The 18,266-nt window shown below is 42.6% G+C and overlaps 1 protein-coding gene across 3 annotated transcripts in view; it reads right to left on the minus strand.

Moving 5' to 3' along the window:
* The window catches only part of CABIN1 (calcineurin binding protein 1), a 107,894-nt gene that overhangs the window by 33,134 nt on the left and 56,494 nt on the right, over window positions 1-18,266 (minus strand). The gene's annotated exons all lie outside the window — the stretch shown is intronic.

Consider the following 18,266-nt stretch of genomic DNA (forward strand, 5'->3'; position numbering starts at 1 on the left):
AAAGAGGGAGTCTTGTAGAAGCCTCAACACACCTTTTAAATGACTCTGAACTATTCCCCCCCCAAAAAATCAAGCAAAGCCTAAATTATAATGTGCTTTTTTGTTAAATGCCTGTGAACACACATCCTACTTAAGCTAAAACTCAGCTACCATTAAAAAAACAAGTAACTTAACACAGATTTTCCATGCCTGAAACCTGCAACTCTTGCCCAGCCAAAAATCTGTAACTAAATGTGTTAGGAGCTTGGTTACTGTCTTGATACCATCAGTGTTCACCTTGGCAGTAACCAGCCTGATAGGAAGAATCAGACTCCTTGGCTGTATCCATTTTCCAGTGGGACATTCAAATACTTGTGCATACATCCTGAGCCTCCTAATTACATTTCTGGGACAAGGGAATCTTTGGGGAGCAAGGCTGGAGATGGATAGAGAACACAATTTAATTATGGTTCGTCAGCTCAGATTTTGCAATGTCTAATAGGTTTAAGCAGTGTTTTTCTCCAGGTGTTTCATAAGAATGCTGCCAACTGCTAGTCAACCATATCTGAAGAACACAATTTAAATAATATTATGCTTGCATCTTGGCATGTGCTTTGTATTTTGTATTATGGCCATGAACAAAAAAAATGCTGTTACATCAGTGCAAACCCTCTGCTCACTTTGCTCAGTTCTGAAATGTTTCCTGTAGCAGCTCTTTAAGATGAAAACCCTCTGGTCATATATACCGCTCTGCGACGCTGCAGGAAAGAATAGCCGCCTTGATAAGAGTATTGGACTGAAAATGAGAACTGCTTTCCAAGCCTGGTCAGAGAGCAGGATATACAAATATTTACTCTTTTATCCTTGTTTAAAGGTCTTGCTTTGGTATTTTTAGCTTTACTTTCAGTGTGAGCAGAACTCTTCAGAACTTAATACAATGTGGAAACAAAGAAAACGAATACTGCAATCACAAGTGACATTTGACCACAAAAGAAGCAGGTACATAAATGGCCTGCTTGCAAACCCCCTATGTCTTCAGAGAATCTGTAGTTCTGCTCCATAGTATGTATAGGAATGTGGGGAGGTGGGACACAACAGAAAAAAAAACACACAAAAAAAAGTACAAATATCAGGAAAAACAGGAAACAATAGGAAACAATTACTTCAACTCAATATAACACAGACTGTTCAGCCAACTTTTTTTTTTACTCTTGCTTTTCTTCCTGCTCTCAACTCTTACTCCCTAGTGATCAGAGACACCCATTTTTCCTCTTTGTTCCCCGGAGCTCTCTTTACAATTTAGTTGCAGCTTTCTTTTTCCACGAAGTTCCTAAAACCTTGAAGTGGTTGACCCCTGAGGCACAACTGTCACTTCCCATCCCCAACTGCTAACACCCACAAGTACCTTCCATGGCTTGGTGGCAAAGATTTTATCTGCTCAAGCAGCTTATTGGCTCTCACCTAGGTACAGACCCTGGAGGAAACAGCTCTGTAACGCAGCACAAACTTTAAAGAGCCTTTTTCTCCCCCAAAACTACTCGATTTTACTTTTAGGCTACAGATGAACATGCACATTCTAGAGCTGATTTTTTTTTTTGCTTGTCTGCACATATGTAAACTGGGTTTCCGCCAAATCCTAAAACAACTGAATGCTTCATAATGGCACCATATGCAACAACTTACTTAGCCAATTTAACTACACAAAACAATTTACGGTCGACTTAGATGCATACTGAAGGAATGGAAAACAGCCAGCGCAGAGGTTCCTGGTCTTTTTCAGCATTATCTCATCCTTTATTTGAATTAGGCAGATCATTTGGAGTAAGTTTCAGGATATCGTTTCTGGAATCAGTTGAAAATAATTCTGCAGATCCCACTTACATGTTCCATGTATACATTTTAGTAACTCACCACATACCAAAGATTATTGATTTAGAAGTCTCCATGTACCACTTTTCTTTGTTTAAATTGAAAATACGAGGGAGAAAATGAAGAGAAACTGCTCTGAAGTAACAGACTTAGTCCAACAAAAAACTTTCGGAAAGGACTAACTCCATGTGAAAAAGGTGAGCCTCCTCATACTTCAAGCCTTCAGGCTCTTCATGTAAACTTACCACAATCCACATTATTTCATTTGTGCCAACAATATTAGCCATGATTATAGCAATCTCAAAATCCCCTTCCCTTTAACTCGAAGATGTATCTTGTGTGTGTTTATGAGGCAATTTTGATAGACCTAGATACATACTGTTACATGAGAAATTCCCACCTCTGCTACCACAGAAACTGCACAACGCAATAACACCGTTTGCAGTGATGGAATATACAAATTGCAGCCAGGAAGCCCAGCAAGTGACAAAGTTCATCTGCTACAGAGAAGGCAAGTTGCCTATTTTGGGGCCCACTGCTCTTCCATCCTTCTAGTACACCAGGCACAGTGGAAGAGTTTTAAACAAAACTCACATTTTAAATTTACTTTAACATTGTTGTACAACAGAAAGTCTGATTTTAAAAGGAAAGTCACTAACTTGTCACGTATTGACTCACAGTGTTACCAATGCAAAACAGCAATGCATAAGATTCCTGTCCTAGGTTACGTACCTGCCCGTTTCATGTGCAGCCTCAAGCCAAAAGCTGAAAGAAACCTGCCATTAGGAGCTGGAACAACATTCATTCCACCCACTGTGATTTTATTAAGCAATATGCAAAACAATTATGGCGAAGTGAGTTTTTCAGAATCTACTTCATAAGCGATATTGAATTCTTTTCAAGAATGCAATTTGAGCCAGAGGCTAAAGAAACATTCTCATCCAAACCTTTGCCAAAGAGAGGTTTAGCTAATCCCACCAGGCGTATATTCTTCCTTACCAAGTATCAAAAGCCTTCATGAAGAATATTTTTGAATTAAGATGAAATTCTGCAACCTTTTTTTTAATGGCCTAGGCCATTTAAAAACATTCAGCTTTTAAAACAGAACTTCAGAAATAAATACAAATGCAAAGCTTGAAATGAAATAACTGGGGAGAAGACTGGAAAAAGTTACTCAGCTTGACTGAAGTTTTCATATCATCATTTTAAAATTCAGATTTGCTAGCAAAGTATCTCCCTTGAAAGTACAAACGCACAGGCGTGCAGATCCTTGCGACAAGCCTCTGCAGTTCCTTAGAGTGCTTTTATTACTGATTGTTACCACTCAGGCCTTTTGACAAAATGTCTCCAACTCTAGCCACCAAATGGATTTTACATCCAAGGCAGCGCTCCGCAGCGCAGCTCCTGTTTGCTGGCCGCCATTCCTGCAGCTGAAAGGTTCTCCTCCCTTCTGCAACAGCCAGCAAGGCTGTTTACATGAAACTAGAGGAAGGAGCGAGGGAGCCGCTTCCAACAACTCCAAATGCCTCTCAAGATCCAAAACGTCAAACTGCTTTCCATGCCTTCCTGGCTAAGCAAACATTCTGTAAGAGTGGGGGGCGGGGAAGCCAGCCTGATGCGCACTGCTAGAAAAAATACATCTGGGAGTAAGGGAAAATTCTGCAGATGACTTCACGTTGAACTTTACATTAAATCCGAAGCTGAATAATGAACGCCCCGGTACAGGATATTCCTCATGACACTTGTTTCAACTTTTACAGCCTGAAATTTACTGCACAACTTCCACTTGCAGAAATCCAGACCTGGGGAGGAAGGTAACAAGAGGACCATGCTGCATGGAGTCTTGTGAGCATGTTACAGCAATAGTGGATACTTTCTAGTTCAGTCACTGAAAATAGAAAGGAAGGAAGTTCTTATTATTCCTCTACACTGCTAACTTCAGAACCTTAAGGGAGGGGATTCCCTAGGGTTTAGGAATGCCTCTCCAAAGAGGAAAAGCTGACAGCTCTTAGCAAAACCCAAACTTCTCTGGAGAGAGCTGCCGCTGACACTGCAGAGTTTTAGAGTAAGCCATTTTCTAAGCAGAGATAAACTTTCTCAACATTGCATGATTTCTCTCAATGAAATGGAGTAATGCTGGTCATAACTCAGATGATCTAATTCCCATGTAACAGGCAAACCCATGGAACAACTACTGCTGCAAATAAAGACCTCCCATTACTTAGGACTCAACTCCCAATTTATTAAAAGGCTCCCAGAAGTGCAAGTTGCACTGGTTACACCAAACAACTCCACTGCTGCCTTCTTTAAGTGACCAAAGCAAATTCAAGCTCTTCTTTGACCCAATATTTGTCAGTCTAAGTAACATCCTAATGTACCAGTTAATAACGCAACAACTTACACAATATTTTAAAATCAGAAGTTGAATTAAGTACAATTGTATAATTCCTGGAAATCTCACTTTCCGAAAGATAAACGTTTTTCAAACTATGTAACAGGGTCAAACACAGCATACTGGAGCACTAGAGGCTATTTCCATCTAGGTCAATATAAGATCTTGCTCTGGGGACCTGAAGAGGGAAGGAACATGGCTCAAGATGAATGGTCTCTGCATACAGGAGTCTAAACCTGACTCTTTTCAGCCAAGAAAGCAGAGCACAGACCCTCAATTAAGAAAACCCCCACTCCCCTCTGTAGGCACTGCTTTATTTAGTGCTCAGCTTGGTACGAGTGTGTTTGCTTGACAGCCCATGACTTCCTGCTAGCGCTGAGTGCTCCCATTGAAAGCTCCTCCCCACCCCCCTGTTTAGCAAGTTACTAAACCACTTTCTTCACCCAACCTTAGCATGCTCCATCTCTCTTGCTGTTTTACTTTGCCACCTGATCTGGGCTTTTCTTCTTTTCCACAGACAATTCTATTATTCATCTTCAATTTTTCTCTTCATTGTTATTCAGTATGTAGTGGAACAATTCCACTTCTGTGAGCAGGAATGCAGGTGGATACAAAAAACTAAGAAATTAAAGCAGTTGTATTCACAATATTAAAATTATTATTAGCTGCAGGGACTTGTACTATCAAGGAAAAAGAGGAGCCTTCTGTGAGTAACTTACAGAGACAATGTCAGAAAATCTTACAAACTTTCACAGCATTTAAAGAGCATTCTTCTTCTCTGCTGTTAGTCCTGTCCACGTTGCACAGTAACAAACTAACAAAAATAGTATAATGATAAATAAATGACATTTTTTCAGCCTGAAAATGTAAAAGAAATAAAGCAAAACTGCAGCAACTTTTAAGAAGCAGAACAAGATTACAATTCCTAGGCTACATGTGTGTATATATTTAAAAACCATATACACAACGAAAAATAAACAAGATGTATGCTTTCTGGCAGAACTGCAAAACTGTGCAGCATGATTTCAGCAAGACAGCAGCATGAAAAATGGTGACAAATGAAAATGCTCTGCATGCTCCAATTATCATATGCTGATAAAGAAACGCAATGGACAATTTTCACTCCTCATTTCTCTCTACAAACTATAACATTTTCAGAGCCTCAAATTTAAGACTTTTCAATTTCTAGAACAATCATTCTACAATTGACATGACATTGAATTGGTTTTAACCCTATGAAAAGAACACCTGAGTTGTACCTACTTCGAGAGACTATTATGGGTGAGCATGAGTCAGGGACGCGCACAGATGAGGTAGGGAAAGGGAGTCATTTCCTCGCTGAATAAGCGATCATCTAAAACCAGAAGTGCCTTGTTAAGATGACAAGTTACAAGTTCAGGTAGAATCAGTGAAACAGAAACCAAGGTCTACAGATAGCCTCTGCAAAACATCGGGTTTGGCCGTTTGCCAGGCAGCATCTAGAGGTTTTCGTTTGCTTGTTCAAGAGGCTCAAGGAGTTTTTTTTACTCATGTTTCCCATGTACCACCTGATTGCACAATGATGGCAACAGACAGACAGACACAGAGACACAACAAGAAATAAAGCATCCATTCCACTCCGTGGCTACAGCAGAAATACAAAGAAGAAAGTGAGAAGGAGCAACAGGCCACTGTCTTCACAACCCCTGCTTTGAAGGTGCAATCCTGTTCAAGAAGTGACACGGTTGCGATGCCTCAGGAGCTCTGCACAGTGTGCCTCAGGCAGACATCACCCACCTGAAAATCCAGGGAACACAGGAGGAGTGCGCATCGTGCATCACCATCTGGATAATGAAGCCTGCTCCCCCTGCTACTTCTCCATGTTAATGTTGACAGTGCCAGTGGAGCATGTTTCCCCAGAGTACTCCAAGAGACAATCCTTCGATTCTTTGGTTTAGCACTTCTCTACTCTGCAAATCTGGGGTGCTAAAGGGAACGTGGATTTCAAGATACAGCTGCAGAACAACAATTTTTTTTCTACATTAAAAAAGGTTTCCTTTTGTATAGCAGGACAACTCCTCAAGCTGAGACAACAGCTATTGGTAGAAGACTTTTGGACAAGTGAACTATGCATGTTTATCATCTTTTCTTCAGCTTTGCTCCAGAAGTTGCTTCCTTTAAGCAGGTAAATTTTAGGAATGAGAGAAAGATGGGCTGGTTAGGATAGGACTGAAATCATCAGCAGTAAGGATCATCCACTGGGTCCTGCAGCCCATCCAGGGTTTTCAAAGAAGAGAAAGAGGTTTGTAAAAGGGATGCAGATGAGCAGAAGTCATCCAAAGATGTAGTCAGGCATTTCCATCCAAAAGAAAACACCAATGAAGGAGTCTGGTCACCTGTTTTGGAATTTCTGATTCTGCCTCTATTAATTCAATATCTTTTTGGGGGTACATTTTGGTTTATGTCCTGTCTCTGTTTGAAGGATTCTGGAATTTTTTTCTTTGGGAGGGCATAGAGCATTGAAACCCCCCAAAAATGTTTCTGGGTCTTCTAATAAGCAAATAGCTTGATGCAGAAACCTAATATACACCACAGTATAAAAAGGACATGAAACTGTTGGAAAGTGTCCAGAGGAGGGCTACGAAGATGGTGAAAGGCCTGGAGGGGAAGATGTACGAGGAACGGCTGAGGTCACTGGGCCTGTTCAGCCTGGAGAAGAGGAGGCTGAGGGGAGACCTCATCACAGTCTACAACTTCCTCGTAAGGGGTTGTCGAGAGGCAGGAGACCTTTTCTCCATTAACACCAGTGACAGGACCCGCGGGAACGGGGTTAAGCTGAGGCAGGGGAAATTTAGGCTGGACGTCAGGAGGGGGTTCTTCACAGAGAGGGTGGTTGCACACTGGAACAGGCTCCCCAGGGAAGTGGTCACTGCACCGAGCCTGTCTGAATTTAAGAAGAGATTGGACTGTGCACTTAGGCACATGGTCTGAACTTTTGGGTAGACCTGTGCGGTGTCAAGAGTTGGACTTGATGATCCTTAAGGGTCCCTTCCAACTCAGGATATTCTATGATTCTAATGAGAGGATATGAAACCCTTGATAAAAAAGCTCCTTACCAGGATTTTGCATTTCTTTAGGCATTCTCAGGGGCCAGACGCAGGAAGATTTCTTTACCACCAAAATAAACAGTTAGCAGAGCACATCTCAAGAGTGACAGGGGTTCTGGTTCTGCCTAACAGACAATCTGTCATTTTAAGAGGATTTTTCTGCTTAGATCTTTCCTGCGTATCTGCTACAACGAGACTGCCTGGCATCAGATGCAAATGGTATTCTAATGAAACAAAGCTTGGTACAGTCTGTCCATCTCCCTGGAAGGGGGCAAGCTCCTGCATTAGTCCCCTGCAGACATTATCAAACTCCCATTTTTCAACAGCACATGGGATTAATTTAATCTAACTTCAGATGTCTATGATATTGTCAAATGTACATGGCTATATTGCCTTGAAACCTTTTACAGAGAGAAAAAGGCATCTGGGGGTGTGTGGCTTACCTGAGCTATTGTAGGCTCTAGCTTAGGATGAGATGAGCTACACTCTAGGAACAACTGTCTTCACTGTTTGTAAAGGATGTCTGGAGGAACAGGTCATAAAAGACAAATATTAGGGGCGACAAACCCCAACTGGCAAGTCTACAGGTGGTTCTGGTCTCTATCAGTAGCATGCTGAGGTCAAGTCCCTATTCGTTCTTCTTCCTAAAGGAGCTGCTGCAGAACCAGAAGAAAACTGGGGCTGACACAAGGCTGGAAGAAGCTGGCAATTCCCCAGTTCCAAACAGGGAGATGGGAAGTTTCAGGACTGAGATTATCACCTAGACCTGTACACTGCTGTCACTAGAGTGACTGTCCCCATCTCCCTAGAGGTTACAAAGTAAACAGCTGTTAGCTGACATGCACTTTAACGGGCGTTAGATTGTAACTGGGGAAAGGAGAGTTACCTCAAACTAATGTGAACAGCCTTTATCTGTACCTCAGAAATGGCTTCAGGCCACAGAACAACCAACTTTGCTACCTGTGGTAACACCCTGAGTCTGTGAACCTGGTGCATTGTTCTGACAACATTCGGCCTTAAATAAATGCAAGAGTAGCACAGCACAACAAAGTCTAGGAATGAAGAGAGATTAAAAATAATAATCAGCAATATAATCCAGGGACAGAATAGTAGAAGTCTGGAGCTAAGTCTCAAATGCCTCTCTCCAAAAGGTAGCCTCTCCACTCCCCTGAGAATAACAACAGGGTAATGCTTAAATGCAAAAGCAAGTTAAACATTGGACAGATGTTCAAAAAGATGTGGAGAATGATGCAATCTGTGGAACCGACCAAGAGCAAGGCAGCTGCTACAGGCAAAAGACAACAGATTTTTCATAAGAACATCAGCTGATTTTCAAGGTGAGTGGAGGTGTGCAGCAAAGGAAAAATGCTAAATCTCAGACACTATTCTTACAGGTAGGTACCTAACGGTGTCTTTCTCCCAACAGCCTGGATTGATTCACTTTCATCGTCTAGTGAGTTATACATGACACTACAAGCAAAAGAGGACACAAACTTCATAACATTGAGTGGTACGCTAATCGCCGAGACTCAGCACGTTGTTAATGGCAAATTATGAGCTCCTCAGAGATCCTTAATGCTGAAGCACTGCAGTGAGGGTCTCCTTGTACAGGATGACGCCTTTAGTATTTCAGAAGGCTTGGAGGATTTCACACGATTTGAAGAAACACATATTCACCTACTCACTTACTGAAACATCCAAGTTCTAGACATGACTATTACTGGGTACCCAGTACACAAAGCGTAAGTGACAATTCTTTTAATAGTCTAGTGAGTCCTTAATACAAGACTCAATGGATACTGAGAATTTTAAACTACGTTGTCAGAGTGCTAAAAAGTTCAGCTACCAAGACATTCACATTTTTATGCCAACAAAAATTGCTCTTCATTCCCACATCCCTTCCTTGCAAGCAAACAAAATGCCTAACTCCTGCAGCTGACATCCAGAATCTCTGCACTGACAGCACAGTGTCTCCCAGCTTTTAGACTCTCTTCTGTGTAATGACACACTGAAATACCACGATGAGAAGCTACAAAATTCAACTGTTTGAAAAACACTTCAGCATATTCATACAATGCTTAGGAAAAGTAGCAACATCCATCTGAATGTTTTACAAATATATTGACAAGTTAGACTCAAAAATCTCAAATAATACCAAAAACTAGAGCATATCAGGTTAGCTCAGTACTACAGAGAAAAACACAAGCACTTCAGAAAAAAAAAAAAAAAAAGTACTGGTCAGGCACCTGACCTGCTCCTTCTTGTCAGCACCAAACCATGGGAATAATATGGTGCTAGAGGACCCTGCTGAAAGTGATCTTTAAGTCTGAGGGAACATAAATTCAAAGGTCCGGAGGAGACTTTCTACTGGTTTCCATCACAGTCTTCGAAAAGAGAAAACCCTCTAAAGCAGTACTATGTGGCAACCCACAGAATACAGATCAAGTGATAATTACTTACCTAGTACAGAATAGCCTTCAGCTTAATTTCACTTTCACTAACGTTAAATTACCTAGAAACATTCTCCTTATTGGTACCTTTTGACTAAGATGCATTGTTTCAGACACGGGTATCTCTTATCTCAGACCATGTCAGCCAAGTCATCAAACTTTGGAGGACACTTCTCCATAATCTGTTGGGCATAGCTTTTCACAACTGACCTGGTGAGTATGAGAAGGTGGTTACTCTGCCTCTCAAGAACACTTCTGAGGTGATGCAACACAAACCCAAGCAGATCTAGTGTATGGTACATACTGCAAGCAAGAGCCATGCCATCATTAAGAGGTGGCATAACAAAACAGAGTAATGACTGCCCGTGGTTTGGTACTGGTGGTGGTATAGCAGATTTTTGTTATAGAGTAGTTATGACCAGACTTGTGTAGTAGCTTACGAGCTACAGCCTTCAAAATATACATAGGTGGGAGTTTGTAGCTTATTTAGGAACAAGCTGAGATTACAGAAAATGTTAATAAGTTTCACTGAACAGGCTGTGAAATGATTTACAAAAGAAAGAGAACTGCATATTGGAATGTAATGAACTGTCAATATTTTTTTAATACTGTGAATATAAATAAGTGCTCTCAACTAGAAGAAAATACCAAATGCCAAACACATCAGTAATTGTACTAACAAGATTATACTCGACTGTTTACTATTAGCTTTTAAACTCTAAAGGCTTGCTGGAAAACAACAAGAATGGCATGTTCCATCACCAGGTGGCATTTTGGTATATCCACACAATCTGGAAGCACAGAGAAATACTTGCACCTTTCATCTATGTTGAAAAAGGGAAAAAAAAATGAACAAAAATTTAAACACTTCAAATGTTCTGACAGGGTAAAATGACACTAGAAACTAGTGAGAAAGCCTCTAAATCTCAAATCAAAATCCCCTAAGACCTGACTAGAGATCCCTACCCCTTTTCTTTAAATGCCAGTTTTATAAAGATACGTGTTTGCAAATACTTGGCTTGGTTCATATTTGAATGTCACAGTTCTGTCTAAGGTTTCATACTGGCATCGGAATGACAAAAGTACACATCCTGGATTTCAGGCTGTGAGCTGAAGTTGAGGACAGGAAGCAGCTTATTTAAAACAGGTAACAGAAAACAAACACCCTGTGTGAGTGACTAGGAACTGGAAAGAGACATAGGCAGTGGTAAAAGGGTGTCAGCTCTTGGGGAATGCATACTCCTCTCAAACAACGTCAGCTCTACGGGAGTTTGCACATTTCATCCTCACCAATTAAGAGCTTCAAATGAAGTTATTAGGAGCTGACAGATAACTCACATTTCACCATCTCTTCTCCCCCCACTACACCAGCGTCCCTAGAACACTTCCCTTCTCTGTCCAGCAAGTGGAGGCTCTGAACAAGTCCTGACTGCTATAAAAGGCAAAAAATTCTCTTACTGTTATGCACCCCATAGCTAACCTCAGAATATCTTTTCTCCTCTAATAGAGGAATTCATATAACAAAAGAGAATTTCATTAACTCTGTTATCAAGCTTTTACTTTTTTTTTAAGGTTAGCATCTAATGTTGTTGTGCTTTCAAAGACTCCCAGGGCTCCCTTGGCCTTTTTTTTTTTTTTAAAAAAAAAAAAAAAAAAAAAAAGAAAAGAAAAGTAAACAAGTTCTCTATCCAATTGTAAGAGTTGGTGGAAATGTCTAATTCAAGTAAACATTTAGGCAGCCATCTGCCTAGCACCCCAACTAAAGTCGCAGATCCCTGATAACACCAGAGGAACATGACATCGCAGGGAAGCTGTAATTCAATTACCCTATTTACAATAATGCAAATCACAATATACACAAGGGATCTTCAATATTCAACCAGCAGCATTATTACAATAGCTTAGTCCAGCACAAGGCATAGCAGTGACTCAGTTAGCTAGGCAGAAGAGAGTGTAGAGTCCGCTGGGGTTTGATTTCAGGGATATTGTGAGATAGGAATGATTTGTTTGAGAACAACCTGATTAATTACTCAGGAGGAGGAGAGAGGACTCAACATTTATTTAGAGCATATCAGGCTCTGATACAGATGCTAAAAACACACAAAAGTCACGTTACTGAAACCAACTATGTTTCTGGGGATTCAAGATGTCAACCTGAATATGCTCCAATACAAAAGACACATCCTGCAGCTTCCAGGGAAATAAAAACCTCCACAGCATATGCTTTAATTCCTAGATCTGCTTCATGCAAATTACCCGTGGCACACACAAAAATCTGCCGTTGCACAAATAAACACATGCTGCAGTAAATTAAAAAACCAGAAACATGAAGCTGCCACAGCCAATGCCGCAAACAGCGCGTGGCACGGGCTTATGCACATCAGAATTTACTGCAATTAAGACATACGTTCTCAAATTATAAACATGTGACTAGACAAAGCTGACCGGTTTTAACAAACTGCTAATTAAATTGGAATCCTCTTATCCCCTCCGTTTAGCTGAATGAAGCAGCGGGTGCTACAGCAATAGTAGCTCATGCAAAATAGATACTGAACAACAGGCTCTCGTCAGGTCAGCGGTACGAAGGGGAATCTCCAGCGTGAGCCCGGCTGGCAGAGGCTGCCCAGCAGAGTGCACAGCACGGATCGCAGCTGGCTCGCTCCGTGCCAGACGCGATTCCTACAGACCTACCACCTCTTGAGTCTTCCAACGCCAAAGCGTCCCTTGAAGGCTGCACCGAAAGCGAGGATGCGAAATAACTCACCCCAGCGAGGGGGGCAGAAGAAAGAGACCGCGAAACCCCGAAGAAGGCACCGGGAACCCCTCAGCCCTTCGCCTCCCAGGCCAAACTTCTCCCGGCTCCCCCGTTCCCATTGCTCCGGGGTTTTTTCCCCGGCCCCTCCGGCAGCCCCGAGGGGGCGAGGGATTCCCCTCCTCTCGCTGCCGGCCGCCCTCGGGGGAGCGGAGGCGAGCGACTCCCCGCGGCTCGGGGCGAGCCAACTTACTGCGGCTGCCGGCCCGAGGCGGGGCACAGGGCCGCGCTCCCACCGCCTGCCCGCCGGCCCCCGGGGCATCACCGGGGCCGGCCCCGCCGCGGTCCCCGGCTGCCCGGAGAGGAGGAGGAGGAGGAGGAGGAGGAGGAGGAGGAGGCCGCCCCCGCACTCACCATTCCCGAGGCTGCGGGCTGGCTCCGCCGAACTTCCCCGGCCCGGCCCCCCCCGGCCGCGCCGCCCCCGCGCCCCCACCTGACTGCGCGGCCCCCGCCCCGCGCTTCCTCTCGCACCGGAGCGAGGCCAGCCTCTGGAAACCGCCGACCTCAGATTTCCTGCTGCCGCCGCTTTTTTTTTTTTTTTTTTTTTTTCTTTTCTCTCTTTTTTTTTTTTCCTCCCCTTTCTCTGCAGCCCGCCTTGCGGCCGGGGCGGGGTGTGGGGGGGCACGAACAGCTGCTGCCGGCGCTCGGAGGGCGTCAGCGCGAAGCCGCCGCCCCTCGCCCACCTGCACGGCCCTGCTGGGGCCGCCTCGCCCCCCCCTAGCCCCTATCGGCCCTCTTTGTCCCCTCTCAGCCCCTTTCCCCTCGCTCCGCCCGCAGGAGCCAGGCCCAGCGCAGGCCGCGGCCCCTTTTCCCTCCCCAGCCCTTTCCCCCCGCCTCAGCTCCCCCCGTGCCGCCTTCCCCTCAGGTGCTGCCCCCCCCGGCCCCTCTTTCCCCTCAGGCTCCCGCCGCCCGCCCGGCCCCGCGCCCCCTCCTCAGCCCCAGGCAGGGCTTTGCGGCCCGGCCCGGCTCTGCTTCCCCCCTGCCTTCATCGCCACAGCCCTAACGGGACATCCTCATCCTCCCCTCGCTCCTGGGACACCTGCTTTGAACTCCTCACCTTGCTGAACTCGGTCCTGTTCACTAACAGCCCAGGTCTAACAACCCGCTCCGCCACTGCCGAAGTCCCTGCATGCTGTGCAGCAGGCAGTTGCTAATATCTCCCCTTTCTTAGCGTTTCAGCCACTTTTTAGTCAATTTTATGTTTCTCTTTCCACATGGCATCAATTCTAAGCTTCTCACTGAAAACCCCACATACCCGGCCCCTTCTCATTTATATAATACACATTTACGCTTAACAGAATCCTTAAAGAAGCTGAAGAGTCATTGACTTATCTAATTTATCTTTCATAAATTACATTAATGAACGACACCGTCTCTCTCCACTTACACAGTAAAAGCCAGCATTTTGGTTTTGATGCTAAAGTTCCGCTGTGGACAGTGCCACACCATGACTAACCCATGTCCTCACCACCTCGTACATCTTGCCACCACAGGCAGTAACCCACGCCATACTAACAATGCTGTCTGGCACTAACACTTCAAAAATCCATTAACCTTTCATCTTTTGACTGAATAATGTTTTAAATACAGAACTTACAGCATTGAAATGAATACTTACTTTCTATGTATTAATGCAAAGCGGCTTTTTTTTGACCTGCAATCTTTAATCTGCTCCGTTAGTCAGTGTTAGCAGCAGAGCTCCTATCCCCTCTATTGCACTGGAGCTTTTTTCCTATGTATTTATGTAGATTAAGTAGTTGTTGTGCCTGGAATTAAATGCATCTTAAAATGTTTAAAGTTAATAGCCCAAGGACTGGGTGTTCACTAGATTGGAAATTATGTCATATAACAACCCTGAACAGCTAAATGCCTTTAAGCCACAAGCACGGCAGTGTAAGAATTTTGTTTTCTAATTAATACTCTGGCTGTTGCAATGAACAGTCATGGTACCATAAAAGCAGCAAGAACACAAACATCTTTAAGTGATGATAAACGGTAAACATGAATACTTAGCTCCTAGATTTCAAACTGCTTTACAAACAAGCAAAACTTTTAAAAAATCATTAGGTGGAATATTCATTATATGTCTGATTTATTGTTGCTTTTGTATAGAAAAATTATTCAGTAAAGGTTTATCACCAACTTCAATTAAAGAAACAAGTTTGCTTCTCAGAAGTTTAGAAAGATATATTTTTCACCACAGATTATCTTAAATTCTGTCCAATTCCCAAAGTTTCCTATCTGCTTCCCCGTCAATCAGCATTTCTATCAATCACCATGAAATCTGCTAGGCTTGCCTTGTGCACCGCCTCATCACACATCCATCTGTCTGAACTATCACGAGCAGAATGAATTTTGCACTATTTCCACGTGTAGGTGTCTGTGACTTACGGTGCTATTAAGAAAGAGCATTCAAATTCAGTAACCTAACATTACAAAATAGAGGCTCAGTGAAGCATAAGTGGCAGTATTGGTCCCTTCTACAAATGGGAACCAGCAACATACGATGGGACTTCAACACCCTCTAGATCTCGGGGATACGTTACAGAGATGCCATAAATCCAGTAGTCGTGTGGCAAAAAGAGGATGAAACGATTTACTTGGCGTTTGCCAAAAGGGAGCTAACGTTGGGCGCTCAGGCCAGCAATAACCTGGAGTCATTCAGGTCCACCCATGAGCACACCTCTTAGCTCCAGCTCTTGCTTACGCAGCTCTGCTCCCATCGCAGCCTGCTCCGGGCTCGCTGGTGAAATGGCTGCTGCAGAAGATGGCTGGCACCACTACGCCCACATTCCTGCTTCAGACTTCACACTATGTAATATCAAAGGCCTTTTCATTAATTATTTTTACACAGCACAGCATTTGGGACATGCTATTCAAGACTTCTGGCTGATTAGGGGTGAAAGATGATATGGTATTTTCCTAATTTATGACTTTTCTTAATTAATGACTTGGGAGACACTGCAAATGAGGGCTGCATGAACAGCTAACAGCTCCTGCTTTTTATGCTTAATTTGGGTGATGGAGGAACAGAACAGCGTGGCTTTATGCATTTTGGCAAGAAAGATGGATGGGGAAAAAGAATGACAGAGCAATTACAGGGAACTTGAAACATGCCCAGAGTCAACAAGATGACTTAACATTTGTCCTTTTAAAAATAAATGCTCATAATGAATACTTTCAGTTCAGCAAACAGTCTACAAGAAAGAACAATCATTCTAGGTGCAATTGTTAATCCTCAGCGACCATGTCTTAAACTCATTTTAGTTATTTACGAGGAGAAAGGAAAAGAGCAGAGAACTACTCCAGACCATTACAAGTGACCAAGTTATATTTAAATATATTTCCTTCTTTGAGAGTCTCATTTCATCAAATATTTTGTTTGTTTTAAAATCTTCTGTATCTTTAAATCAACAACAATCAAAGCAAGTTTGAGGAAGATCTCAGCCTGAATCACCTACTGGGATATGAACTCTAGCATGTGCTTTCCAGTGCCACGATACTACAAGCTAGAGGAAAGTGATTTTCAACTTTTAAGCATTTTTAACTCTTGTACACTGGTATTTCTTGATGAAATGCTCTGGGGTGAATAATAAATGTCCAGAAATGCTGCAGACCTCTCTGCACTGTAGACAAAGATGCTAGCTCTCCATGCAAACACAGCATACAGGTTTGTTAAGGTGTGTGTATATTTGAAATTCTGTTCCACTTTTAAGTGCTTTTCTTCAGAGGATATGCATTTTATATCCTTGCGTGAACTCTATTTCCACTTCGGAAGACTACATTTCATCTTTTGTTTTAAAGGAAGTAGGATATTGTTTTGACTCGCAGATGACTTTTTTTTTTTTTTTTTCTTGCAGAGAGAAAGGTAATCTCCAGCTTTCAGGGCAACAAAAGTCCTTCAGGAACTCTAAAACATTCTTCCTTCAGCAGCAGGATTTGCTTCCTTTAAACCAGATTTTTTTTAATCTTCTTGCAAACAGTCGGGTAACAATAGCTACCAGATCAGAGTATTTGCCTAAAAACCAGTCTAATCCAAAGCGGTGACTGTTATGGTATTATGTAATTATTTTCAAGGCCAATTTCTCTTTAACAAAAGTGCTGGGACTACTACAGAGAGACCACCACTGCAGAGCAGCAGAACTGGCTGCTGTCACTGAAAACAGCAATACACCTGCACTGAAATTAAACCTGCACAGTGAGCAGCAGATAGCAGAAAGACAGAGGCGAAGGGAGGGAAGAAAAATGTTTTTCACATTTCCTTGAAAATATACCAACTTTGTTACCCAAAGATTATCTCCTGTTTACACGCAGCTTTATATTTCTTGGATAAGAACTCATTTTACTTCCCTTTGAATCTCAAAGAGAAAGTTGGACCCACAAGTGTCAAACCTGGGCCTTCAAAAGACTTGTACCTTTTCAAAAGCTGTGCCTTTTTGATATTCAATGACTAAGGGTGATTTGATCCTTTTTTGACAATTACTACTGCTACTTGAAAATGAGAGCTTTGTAAAAGAACATTTTAACTAATTTGATATCATTTTATACCTCATCTGACGAACTAGAATCTCCTCTAACAAACAGGAACTTCTATGGGTGAAGGTTTAATTTGGGGGATTTAATATGGACCACATGTTGTTTTGCCTTGGAGCAGGAGAAAAAACAAAACCAAAAACAAAACAAAAAGCCAGACAAAACAAAAGCAAAAGCCAGGAGACAAAACAGGAGACCAAAAAAAACCCAAACACTCAGCTACCTGACTACTTGTCCACACATTACATTTAAGCTGCTGTTAAGAGGGTAAATGTAAGAAAGAAAAAATGCAAATGGAAAATATGTCAAAAGGTAGCAACAGGAATAAGAGAAACTGAAAGGAGCTTTATAACAGAAATCTGTGGTACGTCATCTTGCCGTCTTCACCTTGCTGTCCACATGCTTCAAAGACTTCAGATTCAGACTCATCTCCTGGTGGGCCTTTCATTTTGTTAGCTCCAGGCTGCCATTGGAGACAGCTCTCAGGATGGAAGTGTTCAGGAAGAAAGACACTTTGCTTTGCTTTACCTTATTGATCTGAGAACATACAGAGGCAGGAAATTTTATTCTGGCTCAATTATTCACAAAAAAGCAAGCAGAGACTTGTCAGATTTTGAAGGAAGAAGAGTGACATATTGAAAAGACAGTGACAAAATAACCCAGAAAATAGGCCTACATGTGAATGGTTTACTACCCACATTGTCACAGTAATGCTGTGCCCAGAATATACTACTTTCTAGCAAAGATTTTAGGCAAGCAATACTCACTGATTCCTAATTTACAAAGAAGAATCCCTCCCTCCTTTTTAAAATGATTCTTCCCTTCTCTCCCACAGTTTCTCAGCAGCGTCAACCATGACTGTCTAAATCCTAGGCTGAGAACTCTCTGGACATGAAGTATCTAAGGCAGTTAAGTCCTTTCTGTCTGGTCTTCTCGTTTCTTCCCTAATTCAAACCTTTTTGCTTTCCAAGTGCCTGGGTGCCAGGTGGCACAAGCTGAAATCACGGCTTTTATGACAATGTTGGTATTTCTGAATTTCAGCATGGGAATGGACTTTCCAAAATTACTCAGCCAGATATTGATGATCTCAAAAGCAGTCAAGACTCTTTTTTGGAAATTTCTTGACATGAAATTCTGCATCCCAG

This window comes from Aythya fuligula, chromosome 17 (assembly GCF_009819795.1).
Source record: "Aythya fuligula isolate bAytFul2 chromosome 17, bAytFul2.pri, whole genome shotgun sequence".
Lineage (NCBI taxonomy): Eukaryota > Metazoa > Chordata > Aves > Anseriformes > Anatidae > Aythya > Aythya fuligula.